The sequence below is a fragment of the Moschus berezovskii genome, chromosome 19, assembly GCF_049115385.1.
Source record: "Moschus berezovskii isolate FMDL1 chromosome 19, NW_MosBer_1.0, whole genome shotgun sequence".
Classification (NCBI taxonomy): Eukaryota; Metazoa; Chordata; class Mammalia; order Artiodactyla; family Moschidae; genus Moschus; species Moschus berezovskii.
The window spans coordinates 59,552,665-59,571,676 of NC_142478.1; the positions used below are offsets into that span (position 1 = coordinate 59,552,665).

At 42.7% G+C, this 19,012-nt stretch overlaps 1 non-coding gene across 1 annotated transcript; it reads right to left on the reverse strand.

Annotated features, from left to right (window-relative positions):
* Window positions 1–7,093: 7,093 nt before the first annotated feature.
* Window positions 7,094–7,196, reverse strand: LOC129542936 (U6 spliceosomal RNA). The gene has a single exon (XR_008683190.1). It is a non-coding gene; the product is annotated as a U6 spliceosomal RNA (small nuclear RNA).
* Window positions 7,197–19,012: the final 11,816 nt, after the last annotated feature.

A 19,012-nucleotide genomic window follows, 5' to 3' on the forward strand; every position in this document is an offset into this window, starting at 1 on the left:
AGCAAATACAAACTACTCAGCAGTGGCCACAGGACTTGAAAAGGTCAGTCTTCATTTCAATCCCAAAGAAAGGCAATGCCAAAGAATGCTCAAACTACCGCACAATTGCACTCATCTCACACGCTAGTAAAGTCATGCTCAAAATTCTCCAAGCCAGGCTTTAGCAAGATGTGAACCATGAACTTCCAGATGTTCAAGCAGGTTTTAGAAAAGGCAGAGGAACCAGAGGTCAAATTGCCAACATCCGCTGGATCATGGAGAAAGCAAGAGAGTTCCAGAAAAACATCTATTTCTGCTTTATTGACTATGCCAAAGCCTTTGACTGTGTGGATCACAATAAACTGTGGAAAGTTCTGAAAGAGATGGGAATACCAGACCCCCTGACCTGCCTCTTGAGAAACCTGTATGCAGGTCAGGAAGCAACAGTCAGAACTGTACATGGAACAACAGACTGGTTCCAAATAGGAAAAGGAGTATGTCAAGGTTGTGTATTGTCACCCTGCTTATTTAACTTATATGCAGAGTACATCATGAGGAACGCTGGGCTGGAAGAAGCACAAGCTGGAATCAAGATTCAGTTCAGTTCAGTTCAGTTCAGTCGCTCAGTCGTGTCCGACTCTCTGCGACCCCATGAATCACAGCACGCCAGGCCTCCCTGTCCATCACCAACTCCCGGAGTTCACTCAAACTCATGTCCACAGAGTCGGTGATGCCATCCAGCCATCTCATTCTCCGTCGTCCCCTTCTCCTCCCACCCCCAACCTTTCACCAGCATCAGAGTCTTTTCCAGTGAGTCAACTCGTCGCATGAGGTGGCCAAAGTATTGCAGTTTCAGCTTTAGCATCAGTCCCTCCAATGAACATCCAGGATTGATCTCCTCCAGAATGGACTGGTTGGATCTCCTTGCAGTATAAGGGACTCTCAAGAGTCTTCTCCAACACCACAGTTCAAAAGCATCGATTCTTCGGCGGTCAGCCTTCTTCACAGTCCAACTCTCACATCCATACATGACCACGGGAAAAACCATTGCCTTGACTAGACGGACCTTGGTTGGCAAAGTAATGTCTCTGCTTTTTAATATACTATCAAGGTTGGTCATAACTTTCCTTCCAAGGAGCAAGCATCTTTTAATTTCATGGCTGCAATCAGCATCTGCAGTGATTTTGGAGCCCCAAAAAATAAAGTCTGACACTGTTTCCACTGTTTTTCCATCTATTTCCCATGAAGTGATGGGACCAGATGCCATGATCTTTGTTTTCTGAATGTTGAGCTTCAAGCCAAACTTTTCACTCTCCTCTTTCACTTTCATCAAGAGGCTTTTGAGTTCCTCTTCACTTTCTGCCATTGCTGGGAGAAATATCAATAACCTCAGATATGCAGACGCGACGCGAGAGACGCCGGCCCCGGCGGCGCAGACGCGACGCGAGAGACGCCGGCCCCGGCGGCGCAGACGCGACGCGAGAGACGCCGGGCCCGGGTGCAACGAACCACGCAAAGAGGCGCGGCCGTGAGGAGCTACCCCACGCCTGAGGCCAGGGCCGGCGGCCGAGAGGAGCTACCCCACGTCCAACAGGCGGTGGCTGCGCGGGCGCAGGAGGGCCGAGAGGAGCTACTCCGCGTTCAAGGTCAGGAGGGGCGGCCTCGAGGAGATACCCCTCACCCAAGGTAAGGTACAGCGGCTGCACTTTGCTGGAGCGGCTGTGAAGAGATTTTCCACGACCAAGGTAAGAGAAACCCAAATAAGACGGTAGGTATTGCTAGGGGGCACCAGAGGGCGGACACTGATATCATAATCACAGGAAACTAGCCAATCTGATCACATGGACCACAGCCGAATGTGGTCCACTGGAGAAGGGAATGGCAAACCACTTCAGTATACTTGCCTTGAGAACCCCATGAACAGTAACAAAGGGCAAAATGATAGGATACTGAATGAGGAATTCCCCAGGTCAGTAGGTGCCCAGTATGCTACTGGAGCTCAGTGGAGAAATAACTATAGAAGGAATAAAGGGATGGAGCAAAAGCAAAAGCAATACCCAGTTGTGGATGTGACCAGTGATAGAAGCAAGGTCCGGTGCTGTAAAGAGCAGTATTGCATAGGAACCTGGAATGTTAGGTCCATGAATCAAGGCAAATTGGAAGTGGTCAAACAGGAGATGGCAAGAGTGAACATTGACATTCTAGGAATCAGTGAATTAAAATGGACTGGAATGGGTGAATTTAACTCAGACGACCATTATATCTACTACTGTGGGCAGGAATCCCTTAGAAGAAATGGAGTAGCCATCATGGTCAACAAAAGAGTCCGAAATGCAGTACTTGGGTGCAGTCTTAAAAATGACAGGATGATTTCTGTTCGTTTCCAAGGCAAACCATTCAATATTACAGTAATCCAGGCCTATGCCCCAACCAGTAATGCTGAAAAAGCCGAAGTTAATCGGTTCTATGAAGACCTACAAGACCTTTTAGAACTAACACCCAAAAAAGATGTCCTTTTCATTATAGGGGACTGGAATGCAAAAGTAGGAAGTCAAGAAACACCTGGAGTAACTGGCAAATTCGGCCTTGGAGCACGGAATGAAGCAGGGCAAAGGCTAATAGAGTTTTGTCAAGAGAATGCACTGGTCATAGCAAACACCCTCTTCCAACAACACAAGAGAAGACTCTACACATGGACATCACCAGATGGTCAACACCGAAATCAGATTGATTATATTCTTTGCAACCAAAGATGGAGAAGCTGTATACAGTTAGCAAAAACAAGACCAGGAGCTGACTGTGGCTCAGATCATGAACTCCTTATTGCCAAATTCAGACTTAAATTGAAGAAAGTAGGGAAAACCACTAGACCATTCAGATATGACCTCAATCAAATCCCTTATGATTATACAGTGGAAGTGAGAAATAGATTTAAGGGACTAGATCTGATTGATAGAGTGCCTGATGAACTCTGGACGGAGGTTCGTGACATTGTACAGGAGACAGGAACCAAGACCATCCCCATGGAAAAGAAATGCAAAAGAGCGAAATGGCTGTCTGAGGAGGCCTTACAAATAGCTGTGAAAAGAAGAGAGGCGAAAAGCAAAGGAGAAAAGGAAAGATATAAGCATCTGAATGCAGAGTTCCAAAGAATAGAAAGGAGACATAAGAAAGCCTTCCTCAGTGATCAATGCAAAGAAATAGAGGAAAACAACAGAGTAGGAAAAACAAGAGAGCTCTTCAAGAAAATTAGAGATTCCAAGGGAACATTTCATGCAAAGATGGGCTCGATAAAGGACAGAAATGGTATGGACCTAACAGAAGCAGAAGATATTAAAAAGAGGTGGCAGGAATACACAGAAGAACTGTACAAAAAAGATCTTCACGACCAAGATAGTCACGATAACGTGATCACTGACCTAGAGCCAGACATCTTGGAATGTGAAGTCAAGTGGGCCTTAGAAAGCATCACTACGAACAAAGCTAGTGGAGGTGATGGAATTCCAGTTGAGCTATTTCAAGTCTTGAAAGATGATGCTGTGAAAGTGCTGCACTCAATATGCCAGCAGATTTGGAAAACTCAGCAGTGGCCACAGGACTGGAAGAGGTCAGTCTTCATTCCAATCCTAAAGAAAGGCAATGCCAAAGAATGCTCAAACTACCCCACAATTGCACTCATCTCACACGCTAGTAAAGTCATGCTCAAAATTCTCCAAGCCAGGCTTCAGCAGTATGTAAACCGTGAACTCCCAGATGTTCAAGCAGGTTTTAGAAAAGGCAGAGGCACCAGAGATCAAATTGCCAACATCCGCTGGATCATGGAGAAAGCAAGAGAGTTTCAGAAAAACATCTATTTCTGCTTTATTGACTATGCCAAAGCCTTTGACTGTGTCGATCACAATAAACTGTGGAACATTCTGAAAGAGATGGGAATCCCAGACCACCTGACCTGCCTCTTGAGAAACCTGTATGCAGGTCAGGAAGCAACTGTTAGAACTGGACATGGAACAACAGACTGGTTCCAAATAGGAAAAGGTGTACGTCAGGGTTGTATATTGTCACCTTGCTTATTTAACTTATATGCAGAGTACATCATGAGGAACGCTGGGCTGGAAGAAGCACAAGCTGGAATCAAGATTGCCGGGAGAAATATCAATAACCTCAGATATGCAGATGACACTACCCTTATGGCAGAAAGTGAAGAGGAACTCAAAAGCCTCTTGATGAAAGTGAAAGAGGAGAGTGAAAAGGTTGGCTTGAAGCTCAACATTCAGAAAACAAAGATCATGGCATCTGGTCCCATCACTTCATGGGAAATAGATGGAAAAACAGTGGAAACAGTGTCAGACTTTGTTTTTTTGGGCTCCAAAATCACTGCAGATGCTGATTTTAGCCATGAAATTAAAAGACGCTTGCTCCTTGGAAGGAAAGTTATGACCAACCTTGATAGTATATTAAAAAGCAGAGACATTACTTTGCCAACCAAGGTCCGTCTAGTCAAGGCAATGGTTTTTCCCGTGGTCATGTTGGATGTGAGAGTTGGACTGTGAAGAAGGCTGACCGCTGAAGAATCGATGCTTTTGAACTGTGGTGTTGGAGAAGACTCTTGAGAGTCCCTTAGACTGCAAGGAGATCCAGCCAGTCCATTCTAGAGGAGATCAATCCTGGATGTTAATTGGAGGGACTGATGCTAAAGCTGAAACTCCAATACTTTGGCCACCTCATGCGACGAGTTGACTCACTGGAAAAGACTCTGATGTTGGGAAAGGTTGGGGGCGGGAGGAGAAGGGGACGATCGAGAATGAGATGGCTGGATGGCATCACCGACTCTGTGGACATGAGTTTGAGTGAACTCTGGGAGTTGGTGATGGACAGGGAGGCCTGGCGTGCTGTGATTCATGGGGTCGCGGAGAGTCGGACATGACTGAGCGACTGAACTGATGCAGATGACACCACCCTTATGGCAGAAAGTGAAGAGGAACTCAAAAACCTCTTGATGAAAGTGAAAGAGGAGAGTGAAAAGGTTGACTTGAAGCTCAACATTCAGAAAACAAAGATCATGGCATCTGGTCCCATCACTTCATGGCAAATAGATGGGGAAACAGTGTCAGACTTTATTTTTTGGGCTCCAAAATCACTGTGGATGCTGATTGCAGCCATGAAATTAAAAGACACTTACTCCTTGGAAGGAAAGTTATGACCAACCTTGATAATATATTAAAAAGCAGAGACATTACTTTGCCAACAAAGGTCCATTTAGTCAAGGCTATGGTTTTTCCAGTGGTCATGTATGGATGTGAGAGCTGCACTGTGAAGAAAGCTGATTGGCGAAGAATTGATGCCTTTGAACTGTGGTGTTGGAGAAGACTCTTGAGAGTCCCTTGGACTGCAAGGAGATCCAACCAGTCCATCCTAAAGGAGATCATCCTGGGTGTTCATTGGAAGGACTGATGCTAATGCTGAAACTCCAATATTTTGGCCACCTCATGCGACGAGTTGACTCACTGGAAAAGACTCTGATGCTGGGAGGGATTGGGGGCAGGAGGAGATGGAGACGACAGAGAATGAGATGACTGGATGGCATCACCGACTCGATGGGCATGAGTTTGAGTGAACTCCGGGAGTTGGTGATGGACAGGGAGGCCTGGCGTGCTGTGATTCATGAGGTTGCAAAGAGTCGGACACGACTGAACGGCTGAACTGAACTGATATATAAGATAGATAAATAACAAGGTCCTACTGTATAGGCCAGGGAACTATATTCAATACCTTGTAATAACCAAATGAAAGAGAATGAAAAAGAGAATAGAAATATCTGAATCACTATGTTGTACACTAGAACTAACATACTGTAAATCAACTATATACTTCAATTAAGAAGCTTCTCATTTAATCCTTGCCAACAATTCTGTAGGAAAGGAACTATCATGTCTCAATTTTGATTTGGAAACTGACTTTCAGAATGGGAAGAGGGTTCAGTATGTAGAAAGACCACATATTGGTACACACAAAGAAGACGCTGAAGACCAGAGAACACAGTGATGGAAGAATGGAAGGAAAAAATGGAAGTTAATGATGGAGGAATACACTCAGTGCAATGAAATGAGAGAATTGCCATTATTCTGCCCAGTTTTAAAAGCCAATGATATTGTATCATTATTTATCAAAGTGGGATTCCTTGGAACCCTGGTGGCACCACCCCTCAGAAGGTTGTAGGTGATACCAGATAGAGTACTAAATAACGTCAGAGCACATGGTTATATGTGGTGAGAAACTATTCCTTTTATCACTTGTTTTCCTAGCCAATAGGTTACCTCCAGAAGTAAATCTCCATATTCTGATTTTCTGAAAATGTCTTGAACACATCTCTTAGGACTTAATTTTAACAGTGAAAAAATGACTTCAGTTTCAGAAGCATGGGCAATTAGCATTTGATAATACTGCTCTGTTTTCACTGGATTTATTTTTGTAGTTATCTTCCATTATTGACATGTAACACTAGTTTTTCATTTCTAAAATGTCTGCTTTAAGGACATTTATTAGGTAAAGAGGTGAGTCACTTCTAACCAACTTTTTACTATAGAAATTTCAAACATATTCAAAAATAAAGAGACTAGCAGAAAGAGTTCCTGTGTACCCATTTCTAAGTTCAACAATTATCAACACATAGTTGATTTTTTAAATCCTACTCTGGCCTTCTTTCCACACTCCTAAATTATTCTGAAGTATATCCAAGACATTGTATTATTCTAGTCAGTTGTAAATATTGCAGGATGTATCTCAAAAAGATAAGAATTGCCTTTTTTAAAAGCACAATGGCCATATCATTATCACACTAGACAAAATATATGATATTCCTTAATATCATCAAATATCCAGTCAATGTCTACTTTCCCCCAACTGCCTTTTAAGTGGTTTTTTTTGTTGTTGTTGTTTATTTGTTTATTGGTTTGTTTGAATTGGGTTTCAAATAAGGCTCATTCACTGTGGTTGATGGATGCTATTCCTTAAGTATGCTTTTCTCTGTAAGTTCCCCCACCACACAGACACACATGTACATTCATACATGTAATTCCTTTTCTTTTGTATTTTAAATTTTATTTTTAATTAGAGGAAGAATATGGAACACTTCATGAATTGGCATGTCATCGTTGAGCAGGGGCCATGCTAATCTTCTCTGTATCATTCCAATTTTAGTATATGCTGCCAAAGCGAGCACATCTTTGTTTTTTATAAGAAACCTGGTTGTTTGTCTAGTAGAATTTCCCATAATCTGTATTTTCCTGATTGCATACCTGTGGCATAGATGACAAGTTTCTCTGCACCCTCTATTTTCTATTAAGTGATGGTTAGATCTAGAAGTTTAATAAGATTTAAGTTCAAAAGAAATTCAACCAGAAGGTTAATAATGTATGATTTTTTCTTTTCTTGTGATGCTAGCTGACACTGAAGATCTTTGCCTAATTTATTAATTTATTGGAGGTTGCAAAAAATGGTGGTGTTCTAATCCATCATTTATTCTTATGTCTGAATACACTTGTGAAAATTTTGACTTTAGTCAAATATTTTACATAATTAAAAAATAAAGTTATATTAAAAAGTAATCCCTAAAAATCAAGCATAAAAGTAAATAAACTTCAATGTGATTTTATTTCAGTGGACTTTAAAACACAGTAGTTTGAATATACACCTAAGTGAGATGTTAAAACAAAATCTGAAAATGATTTTAGTAATAATCATATTATAGGTGGTGGTATAAGTATTCTTGTTTTAAAACATGTATACAGTGGGATAGAGAAAATGAGTAATTATGTTGGTGTCACTAAACTTGGATTTTTGCATATCAGAAAGGAGATACAAATGTGATATTTATGGTTTATGAGAAAAACCTGCAGCCCTTATTTGAGCTAGAGATACCAGTAGAAACTCATGATATACTTTTTGTCTTAAAATATAATTTCCACCTCTAGTACCTTCTGCTTTTAAAGACAGACTGCAACTTCTGAATGTGCTTCGCTTTGTCTTGTCTGTTACTTCTTTTCTCTTGAAAGGAGTACAGGAGTCTCTCCTGGAATGCTCAGAAGCAGAAGACAAAGGCAACTGACCTTTGGTTTGGAGAAAAAAATAAAAGGACAAGAAAGAGAAAACCGAGGCTGTTCCTATTAATAGGTCCCTGTAAATTGCAGATCTGGAGGCAAAGCTGAAGCCTGGCATCTTCTGCACCCAAGTGCTTTGGGGCTAGCTCTCAGCAGCAGGATCCTCCTTACTTTCTTGCCCCTGGATTGGACGTTGCAGAAATAAGATCAAACAAATCGATAGTCAGTGTTGTGATGTGACCACGGTTGTTAATGCATCATTTTCCTCCTGGAAATTTAGTTTACCTTACAGGCTGGCCGGATTCTAAGCAAGCTCCTGCCAATTCAAAGCCCAGAGTAACTTCCAATGCATTTAATCCTTCCTCTCTGTGCAAGAACTTCATGAATATCTTTACGTTTATGCCCCATGGTGGCCCTCTGAAGCAGATTCTGTTTAAATAAATGAAGGGATTGTCTGACAGTATACAGCCAGAATGTCTAGCGAGCATTCTCTTTTACTTTTCTCTGGGGGTCATGATTAAAATAAATAAATTAATCAAAATAAATTTTGTTTTTAGAAAAATGATAAATGTCATTAAAAAAAATCTTTCTCAACTAGACTTTATGGAAGATTCCCTCGATCTATGATTCAGGAATTTAAGCAACAAGATTAACAGTCTCAGCCTCATCTCCTTCAGGGGATCTTTATATGAGACTGGGCAGTACATAGAGGCCTTGAAGGACTGGGACTCCTGTCCTCATTAAACTTGGGCAACTCAGGACCTCCCTGGTGGTGTGGTGGTTAAGAATCTGCCTTCCAATGCAGGGATGCAACTTTGATCCCTGGTAGGGGAATAAGATCCCACATGCTGAGGGGCAACTGAGCCTGTACAGCACAACTACTGAGCCCGCATGCCACAACTGGGAAGCCTGTGTGCCCAGTGTAGCCGAAAAAGAATACAAATAAACTTGGGCCACTCATTCTTAATTCTGGCCTAAGTTTTTCCACCTGAAATCATACGGTTGGGTTCTCAGAGGCCTCCAACTGGCAGTCCACAGGATGAATTTCTGGCCAACAGATGTGTTCTATTTGAAGCCCACAGAGTATTTTAAAACAGAATTTCAATGACTACAGGTCACAGGCAAACGCTTTCCTTTACAGCACAGACCCCACCATTCCTAACTGCATCTCATCCAGCTTTCCTCAGGCATAAACATTTTCCCTCTCAACCCAGTGGCAACTCATAGACTTGGCATCTCTAAGGGCCCTCCCAGGGGTGACATTCTACAATTTCTTCATGACTTTGTTTGCTTGGAATAGTCATAATAGTCATTTTATACACAGCACAAATTTAGTATTTGTTGAGTGATGGCTATCTACCTTTGCTTTGGATTAAGCATAAATCATCTGTTCCCTCCTCATCACAATCCAAAGATGAAGCTATTATTGTGATCCACCCTTTGCATATGTGGAAACTGAGGCTTTCAAGTCACACAGGTAATGGCAGGTGGAACAGTTACCTAGGCTGCAACTAAAAAAAAAAAAAGATCCCGAATGCTACAATGAAGATGGAAGATCCCACATGCTGCAACAAAGACCCAGCATGGCCAAATAAATACTTTTTTTATTTAATAAAATAAGCAAAGAATCTGATTCAATTGGTCCGAGGTGGTGCCTGGTAATTCTTTTAAGCTTCCTGGGTGATTCTAATATGCAACCAAAATTGAAAAACTGTGTGTTCCAGTGCTTTTCAAGAATCACTTTGGGATCTTGTTAAAATTTAGATTCCGATTCATTAGGTCAAAGGTAGAACCAGAGATTCTGCATTTCTAAACAGCTCCCAGGTAATGCCATGGATGCTAGTCCCCAGACCTCCTATGGAATAGCAAGTTTTTTAAAAAGCCAACTCTGGGCCTGGTATGACTGAGATTACATGCTTGCTAAATGTTGGCTCAGAAGTAATAAGGACATTCAGTGGGTTGTGGAGTAAGGGGACTTGATGCAGTGGTTGGAGGAAATTCACAATCCTAGAAAAAGCAAGGGTCCGGAGGTGAATAACTCTTTAGAGTAGCTCCTGTGGTTCACAGAGACGGAAATTTGGAAGATCTGAGTATAATGATAATTGTGAGCTGGAGTCCCATGGCTGGAAGTCAGCTAGAGTCTGGGTTCATGCATGCAGGTTTGCATTACACAGGAATCAAAGCTATAGGGCTAGGGAGTGAACTTTTGGGGACAAGGCTGGGGCACTCCACTAATTTATTTGGGAATTACTGACTGAATGTCTCATGGAACATAGGGGTCCTAGGCACGGGGGTCTAATATATATCATAGCCTCTGCTTTCAAGGAGCTCTTAATCCAGTAGCAGGGGGACAAAGCATTAAAAAGACAAAATTCAGAATTCAGAGCCACCGGCACGCTAACGGGGAGAGCTTTCAAGAAGGGTCCTTGGCCCAGCCCAAGGGAGTTATGGGAAGATTTTTAAAGGAACTAACTCAGCTGAGCTGAGTTGTGAAATAGAAATAAGAGTCATCCAGAAGAGGTGGTAGGAGCAGAGAGTGTCCCAGGCAGAGAGGGAGAATACAGGCTATAGCACGGAAAGAGAACAGAGTCTCTTCCCAGAAATAGCTCAGTTTACAGGCCCTGGGGCTGGAGATACAGCTAGAGAAGAAAGAAGCTGGAGCTTTAGGAAGGGCATGAATGTCAAAATAAGGCATTGGTACTTCTTTCTTTCTTAAAAAAAAAAATGATTTATTTTTTAATGGAAGGCTAATTGATTTACAGAATTTTGTTGTTTTCTGTCAAACACCAACATGAATCAGCCATAGGTATACATATGCCCCCTCCCTCTTAAACCTCACTCCTATCTCCCTCCCCATCCCATTCCTTTAAGTTGATACAGAGCCCCTGTTTGAGTTCCCTGAGTTGTAGTTTTTGAAGCCAGAGGTCTATGGGATCAATGAAACCTATGAAGTTCTCTGAAATGTTCTTGCTTACCTGTCTATGTGCATTATCCTGGGATAAAACATGAATAAGACTGTCCAAGAGATTATAGATACCTGGCTAGGTAAGAATCCCTGGGAGCTATAAACAGGGTCTCACTGTGCAGGCAAGGGAATGTCACAAAAACAAGAGTGGGGGGCTCAGGGATAGAGGAAGAAACTACTACTCTGTTCTTTTCTTCCCCCTGAATCTCTGTACATCAGTTCTCTCTGCTTAGGATGCTTTCTCTTCCCACCGCCACCCACATCTCACCTATTTTCAGATCTCAACTCAGAATCTTCCCTCCTTGGAGAAGACCAGCTTCCTCCCATGATACACACGTGTAGCTCATTTGAAACAACTGCCACACATTGTGATTATATAATAATAAAACTCATCACCAAAACTATCTGCTCCCTTCCCAACTACTAAAATAGTCTTTGTTGAATGGTATCATCCATCATGTTCATAGCTATAATCTCCACACTGTGAATGGGTCCTGGCACATAGTGGAGACTCAATAAACATTATGGAGTGATTACATGAATATTTGTGTGAATGAATGCGTGCATTCACAAGGTGGATCACTACCACCTGAATTCTTTCCCCTCTCAATCCTAGCCCTAACCCCCACCCAACTCTTCATTTTGTATTTTAAGCCCTTCCAGTATTTGAAGGCCAGCAGGTGTGGTGGGAAAGAGCTGCAGTAGGGAATCAACTGGACCAGATAGGTTGCTGAAACCTGCCGCGGTGGCTTCATATGGATGTGAGCAGATGAAATCTATGGGTGAAAATCCAAGGAACTTTCCAAAGTGTTCGGCAAAGTCCATCACTGACTAGCAGCAGCATGGCATTCATGCCCATAGTTTGAAAATCTTGGTATCTATTTTCTAATGAGCATGTTGCCTTATTTGGCTTATTCCATTCAAGCTGTCAGGAAGTTGGGAAGACTTTCATTTGTTCTATGTCACCCCATGTGGTGAGAAGAAAAATACCCACATTACAATAGCAGTTTGGGATTTAATATTATTAGAGTCAGTTCAGTCAGTTCAGTTCAGTTGCTCAGTCGTGTCCGACTCTCCGCGACCCCATGAATCACAGCACGCCAGGCCTCCCTGTCCATCACCAACTCCTGGACTACACTCAAACTCATGTCCACAGAGTCGGTGATGCCATCCAGTCATCTCATTCTCCGTCGTCCCCTTCTCCTCCCGCCCCCAACCTTTCCCAGCATCAGAGTCTTTTCCAGTGAGTCAACTCGTCGCATGAGGTGGCCAAAGTACTGCAGTTTCAGCTTTAGCATCAGTCCCTCCAATGAACACCCAGGATTGATCTCCTTTAGAATGGACTGGTTGGATCTCCTTGCAGTATAAGGGACTCTCAAGAGTCTTCTCCAACACCACAGTTCAAAAGCATCAATTCTTCGGCGCTCAGCTTTCTTCACAGTCCAACTCTCACATCCATACATGACCATGGGAAAAACCATTGCCTTGACTAGACGGACCTTTGTTGGCAAAGTAATGTCTCTGCTTTTTAATATACTATCAAGGTTGGTCATAACTTTCCTTCCAAGGAGCAAGCGTCTTTTAATTTCATGGCTGCAATCAGCATCTGCAGTGATTTTGGAGCCCAAAAAAATAAAGTCTGACACTGTTTCCACTGTTTTTCCATCTATTTCCCATGAAGTGATGGGACCAGATGCCATGATCTTTGTTTTCTGAATGTTGAGCTTCAAGCCAAACTTTTCACTCTCCTCTTTCACTTTCATCAAGAGGCTTTTGAGTTCCTCTTCACTTTCTGCCATAAGGGTAGTGTCATCTGCATATCTGAGGTTATTGATATTTCTCCCAGCAATCTTGATTCCAGCTTGTGCTTCTTCCAGCCCAGCGTTCCTCATGATGTACTCTGCATATAAGTTAATTAAACAAGGTGACAATATACAACCTTGACGTACCCCTTTTCCTATTTGGAACCAGTCTGTTGTTCCATGTCCAGTTCTAACAGTTGCTTCCTGACCTGCATACAGGTTTCTCAAGAGGCAGGTCAGGTGGTCTGGGATTCCCATCTCTTTCAGAATGTTCCACAGTTTATTGTGATCGACACAGTCAAAGGATTTGGCATAGTCAATGAAGCAGAAATAGATGTTTTTCTGGAACTCTCTTGCTTTCTCCATGATCCAGCGGATGTTGGCAACTTGATCTCTAGTGCCTCTGCCTTTTCTAAAACCTGCTTGAACATCTGGGAGTTCATGGTTTACATACTGCTGAAGCCTGGCTTGGAGAATTTTGAGCATGACTTTACTAGCGTGTGAGATGAGTGCAATTGTGCGGTAGTTTGAGCATTCTTTGGCATTGCCTTTCTTTGGGATTGGAATGAAGACTGACCTCTTCCAGTCCTGTAGCCACTGCTGAGTTTTCCAAATCTGCTGGCATATTGAGTGCAGCACTTTCACAGCATCATCTTTCAAGACTTGAAATAGCTCAACTGGAATTCCATCACCTCCACTAGCTTTGTTTGTAGTGATGCTTTCTAAGGCCCACTTGACTTCACATTCCAAGATGTCTGGCTCTAGGTCAGTGATCACGTTATCGTGACTATCTTGGTTGTGAAGATCTCTTTTGTACAGATGAGTAATTCGGAAGGCAAAGGCTACAACTAGTGGGTGAGTCAAGGAAGTCTTTCAGTGGGTATCAAATTAGCAACCTCAGCCCCTCTGTTCTAACACTTCCACAAAGCCTTCATCTGACCTCATCTACCCTGAAACTCTTTGAGTCTCAGTTTCCTAATCTGTAAAGTGTGGAGAACAGCACTTTACCTGAAGAGATTGTTGGGAGGATTACAGGAAATAATGTATGCCGAGTGTCTGCTTCCATATTTCCTTCTCCCCATACACTGGCCCAAATGTTTAAACAATCTCAAGATTGGCATAACTCTTGGATCCCAAATTCTAAGCGGCCCTAGCAATACAGAGGGAAAAAATGTGAAGCTTTGGGTCAGAGGGTTTGCAGAACAATGGTCAAGAAAAAAAGAGAGAAACTATACAGACAAGCATTAGGTTTCATTAGCCCAAAAGGTTTGATTATATATCTTTAACAGGGAGTTTTCTACGTCTTTTCCATACTGTAAGCATTTTCCCTTCAAACTGTCACTTAAAAAGAAAAAAAAAAAAAAGCTGATGGAACAGGAAAGAAGAAGGAAAGAAGCCACTCTCTTTCGTTTCTTCAAAGGCAACCCAAATTTGATCCTTTTGGTGAATGGCTCAAGATAAAAACTCCACTTCAGTGTGCTTTCTGTGATTAAACAACCTTCTTGTTTGTCAAATAGCAGGGAGAAGAGAAGAAAGGGAAGCTCTTGTGGCTGCTAAGTGCTCTGAAATTGTACTCCCTCTCAGCTCCCTCCTGTTAGGTGCACCGAGGCCTACAAAGGGATGGATTCTCCAGATGGGAAGCAAAGCTGAGGTTCAGCTATCCAGAATAGAAGAGAAATGGGGATGGGGTGGGAGATCCTAAGAAGTTCCCATAGGATTGGAGAATCTCCAAATTGGGATTATCTAGGACTCTTATCCGGAGAAGGCAATGGCAAGCCACTCCAGTACTCTTGCCTAGAAAATCCCATGGTAGCCTGGTATGCTGCAGTCCATGGGGTCGCTAAGGGTCGGATACGACTGAGCGACTTCACTTTCACTTTTCACTTTCACACATTGGAGAAGGAAATGGCAACCCACTCCAGTGTTCTTGCCTGGAGAATCCCAGGGACGGGGGAGCCTGATGGGCTTCCGTCTATGGGGTCACACAGAGTCGGACACGACTGAAGTGACTTAGCAGCAGCAGCAGCAGCAGCAGGACTCTTATCTCCTACTCCCACCCCGCAACCCCCTACCTTCCTTTTAGGGACATTGCAACATTCGAAACTACTCTTCTGCTCCATGACGTTCTCCACATAAGAAATCACAATATTGAGTAAAACTAATAGACTGCTCTTTCTTTTTTAAGGGGTTAGAGGGGGCTAGCTTAAATCCATCTTGCTTCACTGAAACCTAATTTAAGGTTGACAATACAAGAACTTGAGTTTCCACGGGAAGCAAGAATTTTTACTCAAAGCTCTTCTAAGTTCTGTAAGTTCTGGTTTAAATGCAGTTGTAAATGCATTCTTTTGAAAAGGTGGACAGACGTAATCAATAAAAATACAGAACACCAATAAAGGCCACCTAGTTAAATTTGAATTTCAGATGAACAATGTATGTTTTTTAAGTATAAGTATGTCCCATGTAATATTTGGGACACACTTTAAATGAGTTTCATCGTTAATCTGAAAATCAAATTTGACTGGGCACCTTTTATTTTATCTAGCAAACTTAGCTACTGACAATCTAACCCCAGGCTGCATTTTCTTCTCATCTCCTTGTGAGCAGAATTGAGAATATGGATAAGAGTCAGAGGGCCACTGAGGGCTTTCTAAGGAAGGTTCTGGGGTGGTTAAACCCATGGGTTTTGATGTCAGGCAGGGCTAGATTCAGACCCCATGTCTGCCTCTCACTTTGTGACCTCCAGCATGTGACTTTCCTGAATGAACTTTCCTTTATGGTGAAATGAGAATTGTAATATCTGCCTTACAGAATTATGATTAAAACTGGGTGACATCAAAACCCTGAGCGACCTATAGCTCCCAGATAAATGGCAGCCCTTAGAAACACAGCTCTCTGTCTTTCCAGGAGACAGTTCTTTTCTTGAATTCCTCTTCACCTACAAAATTTTCTCCATCCTGCTCTTCAGCCCAGATACCTTTCTGTCTAAACTGCTACAGCACAGCGCCACATGCTCTGAGGCACTGAATTGGAATCAGCATGAAAGTGAAAGTGGCTCAGTAGTTTCCAACTCTTTGCGACCCCATGGACTATATAATACATGGAATTCTCCAGGCCAGAATACTGGAGTGGGTAGCCTTTCCCTTCTCCAGGGATCTTCCCAACCCAGGGATCGAACCCAGGTCTCCCACATTGCAGGTGGATTCTTACCAGCTGAGCTACCAGGAAAGTCCAAGAATACTGCAGTGGATAGCCTATTCCTTCTCCAGCGGATCTTCCCGACCCAGGAACTGAAACAGGGTCTTCTGCATTACAGGCGGATTCTTTACCAACTGAGCTATCAGGGAAGCCCTGGAATCATCATCATTGTTCACAAATGTTTCCCAATCAAGACTGAATTTTTATTGACATCAGATGCCAAGTTTCCTTCATCTCCACATGTCCAGCATATAACATAAGGGTTAACACATAGGAGGCACTTGATATTTCCTAAATGAACATGTTATGAAACCATTAACACCTTAGCATAAATTACCCCTGACCACAGTTTCCAAATCATAATACAATCACAAAAAAATAAAGTCAGTGTAGGGAAAGTTTCTCAAAAAGCTGAAATTGTTCCATTCAATGGATTGCCCTTACTTGAGACTATTCTTTCTTCTTTGGAGCTGAAAAAAATGTCATTTATAGAGTAAGTTTGTTTAAGATATTTATTTGACAAAATAGAGAGTTAGAAACCTTCATGTTGAGATATTAATAAATCTATATCTCTATCCCAACAAGGAAGTTTCAACATTGAAAATTCACTAGTACTTGAAATTTGAAAGTCTGAGTATCATCACTTTATGAGATAATAGAGGGGGAAGAAGGAATGTTATCTGGACTACTGAGGGAATAAAACCCCGGACTGGTAAGCTTTGATGGGAAGAAGTGGAGAGGAGGAACTATTACATTAATCCAGCATGAGACTCAACCCCGGAGAGTACATTTTATCTCAATAAAAAGGCCAAGAGGAATTTGGAGGAGCAAAACGGTGGATGAAAAAAGCAAACAAACTTCCCCTACTTCCTCACTTACTTAGGTTAACCCCACCACCCCAGAGATCAGGATCTTCATTCACTCAAGTCTGAGGTCCTTCCCAATGGTCCCTCCCACAACTGCTCAGGTCAACAACCTTCTTCAAAGAATAACAATACAATACAAGGAGGGATGTCCATTCCACTGACCTCCAAGGACGCTCCTGCCATCGGAATCCAAGTCAGGCCCCTCCCTCTGAATAAGGACAGCTGTACCAGTGCCCCCATGCAAATTCTGGGAACTTGCCCTTGACTTGGCCTCAGAGTTACATTTCTGTAAAGACAGTTCCTTAAACCCCTGTAGCTCCATTGACCATGATTCCAGGCATTGTTTGGTCATTCCTTTGTATCCTTCCCCTCTTTGTCCTGTCCTAGTTGGACACATCTGTCACTTTTTAGGTCCCCATTGCTCATTTGTCAGGGTCCACAACCAGGAAGAGACAAGGGCAAAGGCCAGATGAATGTTTTGCCAATAAGAGGAAGACTTGGATGTTTTAAATTTCTCCATCTCTTAGGGTAATCATGTCCCCCACCCCCAATTCAGAAATAATAGCAACTATTTAACTACTCAAGATGGGCTCACTATATGACAGGCATTTACATTAGCACTTTATAGAGTTATTTTATTTAATATTTACAACAAGCTCATGGGGAAGATGTTATGTTACAGATGAAGAAACTGAGGCTCATTAATGTAAATCACTTGCCCCAGGAGCTTCTCACAGCTGTAAGCAATGGAGCTGAGGCCTGAAAAGCCAGCGTTTCTAATTCCAGACTTCTGTGTTTAATCTCATTTACACAGCCTCCTACCAGCCACCTTCAAAGACTCCCACCTGTTTACCCAATGGAACTCAAAACTCTCAGGAACCTTCAAGATCTGGTCTCCATCTGCTTCCATAATCTCATCTCCCACTAATACCCTCCTAGAATCCCCCACAGGTATTTTGAGTCCTTTTTATTTATTATTGAGTCTTTTTTATTTATTTATTTATCAGTCCTCATATCTGAATCTTCCCTGTTGGCTCAGAGGGTAAGGAGTCTGCCTACAATGCAGAAGACCTGGGTTTGATCCCTGGGTCAGGAAGATCCCCTGGAGAAGGCAATAGCAACCCACTCCAGTACTCTTGCCTGGAAAATCCCATGGACGGAGAAGCCTGGTAAGCTGCAATCCATGCGGTCTCAGAGAGTCGGACATGACTGAGCAACTTCACTTTCACTTTCTCATATCTGAACTTGTTCCTATATCATTCCTCATGCTACTTCCATATCCCAGGTCTACCCATGTTGCAAGCCCCAGCTTGAGCCCCACCTTGCCCAGCATACCAGACCCAATGAGTTCACCTTCATCTCAATTTCATAATACTTAGGGTCTGATGAACCATGTAGCCCAACCCACAGATGACCTTGAGTTACTACGTAGGCATCCCTTACGTGGGTATTTCATCTCCCCATCTTGAAAAACACCCATAGGAAGGAATCACATCACAGCCCACATGTCTCTTGTATTATCTTACAGGAAATACAACAGATGTCCAATCAGTGTTTGATGACTGACCCTCCCTTCCATTGTCGTCTTTATTCTTATTTCTTTTTCCCCTTCTTCTCCTCATCCTTTCCTTTCAGCACTTCATTCTCTTCTTTTTGCTCCCCTCTGTTCCCCTTTGCCTTGTTAAGTGTGGTAGGCAGCTGCTGACGTGGCTTCCTATGCTCTCTTCCTCCTGATATTTGCAGCCTTGTGTAACCCCACTCTCCTTGGTGTGGGCTGTACCTAGTGACTTGCTTCTAGTGAACAAAACACAGTGAAGGTAAAGGTATGTCACTCCCTTGATTAGATAACAGAAGACTCTCTTGTTAGTACACTCTTGCTGGCACTCTTTCTTGTCCTCTCTCTTGCTCTCTCTAATGAAGACAGTTCCATGTTATGAGATGCTCTACAGAGAGGCCCACATAGCAAAGGATCAAAAGAAGTCTCTGGCCAACAGTACATGAAGAAGTGAAATCTCAGTTCAACAATTTGCAAGAAACTGACACCTGCCAACAATGGCATGAGTGAGCATGGAAGTGGATCCTTCCCAGTTGAGTCTTCTGATGACAGAT